Raw genomic sequence first — 3,172 nt, 5'->3', positions numbered from 1 at the left:
GCTGATAATGATAAAGGAAGCGATCAAGGCAAAGTTTGTAGGTAGAGATGATATATATATTTTTTAGCTTACTGATATATTTGAGAAAATCAGATGGCTTTCAGTGACACGAGCCCCTCTTCAGGTCTGGAATAGCAGCACCAGACTTCAAAGCTACATGTAGGATGAGAACAACTTCTCAGAACTTGAGTCGATAGGTCTCAGATCATTTCCAAAATAAAACCTAGCGGGTATTTGTGGGATAGGGGTGTTGTTAGTCACAGAGAAAATGGTGATAAGTTAGTAATCTTTTGGGGCAAAGAGAAAGCTAATTATTTCTAAAATACATCTGTATGCACATATGGAATGTATGCGTGAGTGTATATGTGTGGTGTATACAAAAAGAAAGATTTCGATGTTATGACCTATAATTATCAATCCCTTATGTATAACTAATCTATATAACATTTTGCATATATAATAATACAGTAAGAAACTTGCTGATCTCTTGATCTACTTTATACCAGCATTGTGGCCATGTTTCTGAACTGGTGGAAAACCAAAATGCGTCCAGAAGTGCTGAAAAGGATCAGTGCTTTGTTACTTGTTATTTAATAGCAGCATTGTCCCGATTGTCTGGGGCAGCCTCGGCAATGTGCCATTGCTCCACCAGCACCAGCAGAGCTGCTCCAGCCAAGCACTTGTCCCGGCTGGATGTGTCCAGAGGTGCCACCACCCTCCGAACCAGCGCTGCAATGAGCGCATGCTCTGTAATTCAACAGAACTTCATGAGCAGATGAAGTTAGGTGTCTTGGGGTCCTGCCGTGGCCACCCAGCTGCCCTGTAGCCTACAGCTGCTTGGTGAACCCACCACTCATCGCCTAGCCCTGCTTTCCAACATGTGGGCTGTTGCTTGGCTGGATAATCCCCATGTGCCCAGAGGTGCCCAGGGGTAAGGACTTTCTTGCTGTGGTGTGTTGATGTAGCACCATGGTAGGAGGGATGCTGCAGCACCAGCTGCAGCTCCTTACATGTCCATGACTGGTGAGGAAGGGGGCTGGGAGGCAAGAGCAAGGCTGGAAGGAGAAGCTCATCTGCTTTCACACATGCATGTGCAGAGACACGCACACAAGGAGGTTTAGGACAGCAGCTCTGTCATAGGGAGGTGGAGCTGGGGATGGGAGCATGTGTATGTGCGTGTGCTGGGGGCACAGGCAGGGAACAAAGCAACTGTCTGGAGAAGGTGACTACAGGAGGGGAGGAGAGAGGGCTACAATTGGTACCAGATGCCCTCAGAAGCTAATGACCTGACAAACGCTGTGCTCATAAAACAAATTCTTTAAAAAGGAAGCAAATGGAAATATAAGCTAGTGAAAGAATTTGCAGCAGCTGCCCTGAAACCGTTTCTCACTTCATAAACAGGTCTGCATTGAAAAAACAGCCCCTTTCTTCTTGTTCTCCTTTGTGGTCCCCTCCCGTGCCCACTGGCTCTTTCAAGGCTGTGGCCTGCAGGTTTCCACTGTGTCTTTGGCTCAGTGGACTTGTCTAGAGTCAACAGCACATTGCGTTCCCTTAACGTCCATGTCAGCACTAGGGTTTTTTTGGGGGGGTTTTTTTTTTTGGTTGTCACTTGTGGGATTTCTAGCCACGCATCTCTGACTGGAGAGGTTGAGCAAATGCAAGGGGCAAAGGGTGAAATGCAGTGCACAAAAACTCTCTGCAGCCCTGTGCAAAGCAGGGAGCAGAGGGGCAGGCCTTTGGATATACCTCCCTCCCTTCTCTCCCCAGTTATCACCTGCAGCTGCAGTACCTCTGCCCCTGCTTCAGGAGGGCTGCTGTCATTTTTTTGCACTGGTACCACTTGATAAAAGATAAAGCCTGACCGCCAGATAACCAGGGCATTTTCTTGTGGGAGCTCTTGTGTCAACCCTCTGTCTCGGCCCCATTCTGTCCCAGGTAATTAATCTACTGGCTGCATTTCACTGATGGAGACCATAACCCCCTGGTCGGCACTCCTCTTCACTGTGTGACTATTTGTGATGCTTAATTAATCAGTACCAAATGGCTGGTCCTTGGCGGGAAGCTGCTGCAGTGAGTAGGGGGCTGTTTATTTCCCAGGAAATTATTTTCCACAGGTGACATATTGCAAGCTTTACTGGGACCTCTTGTAACTTAAGGTGGTGCACAGGGGAGGGTAATTCCTCCTTTTAGCTGCATCTCACCTTGGTGGCCTCAGCTGAGTCTCTAGAGCTGGACAGGTGTGTGTTGAGATGATCTTGATCCCAAAGAGCCCGATGTCAACATGTACAGGCTTGAAATGCTGCCTGAGCCTGTGGGAAGAGCAGAGCTGCTGAAGACCATCAAAGCAGAGTGGGAAGGTGACCAGAGTGGGGTGGAGGAGACAGCTGCAGCATGTTCAGCTTCTCCCTTCCACCACAGGCTGTGTGGACAGGAAGCTTGGGCAACTCTGCTGCCAGGTCTGGGGGGCACTGTGTGTAGTTTGAAGAACATTTCATGGATGGTTCCCTAGTATCTGCAGAGGTTCCTTCTCCAGCTAAACATTTCCTTGCAGTTGGAGAATCCTCTGTGGATTCTCTGATGGTTAATACAGAGTTTGACATACCTACCGCCCTTCTAACAGCACAGGCTTTAGAAAGGCCTCTTCATCTTTTTTTTTTTTTTTTCCTGACTATCTATTGCTGCAAATCTTGTCTTATTCTGCACTAAGGCTGACTGAAATTGAGGTGTGGATTCAAAAGACCAGGAAAGAGAAACACCCAATGTTACTGTCTGGGCTTTGTTGCCTTTGGAAAGTGCAAATCTCTTGGTGTCCACTGCCTGTCCCCCCACACTCATGTCTGAGACAATGTGTGAGCAGAGTATGTACAGGAGGACACATGTGAATGGCTGGGATCACATGTGAGTCTAACGGTGTACTCCCTATGGCACCGCAGAGCACAGTTTCAGGAGGTCTCTTGCCACAAGTTCCCTGGTGTCCAGTATGATTTGAGCATGTTGGAGATGAGAAATTGTCATGTGGTAGAGACCGCCCTGCTGCTGGAGAAGCTGCAGCACTCTCAGGAAGGTGCTACAATGACTGTTGTTTATTCCTTGTGCATTCAGGAGTGCTGCTTGATAGGACCATTTGATATAAACTTTCCCACTTTGGCCATGAGAGTTGTGGCCATGCTGG

Source organism: Pygoscelis adeliae, unplaced genomic scaffold (genome assembly GCF_000699105.1).
Source record: "Pygoscelis adeliae isolate BGI_AS28 unplaced genomic scaffold, ASM69910v1 Scaffold402, whole genome shotgun sequence".
NCBI classification, from domain to species: domain Eukaryota; kingdom Metazoa; phylum Chordata; class Aves; order Sphenisciformes; family Spheniscidae; genus Pygoscelis; species Pygoscelis adeliae.
This window is presented reverse-complemented; position numbering follows the sequence as displayed.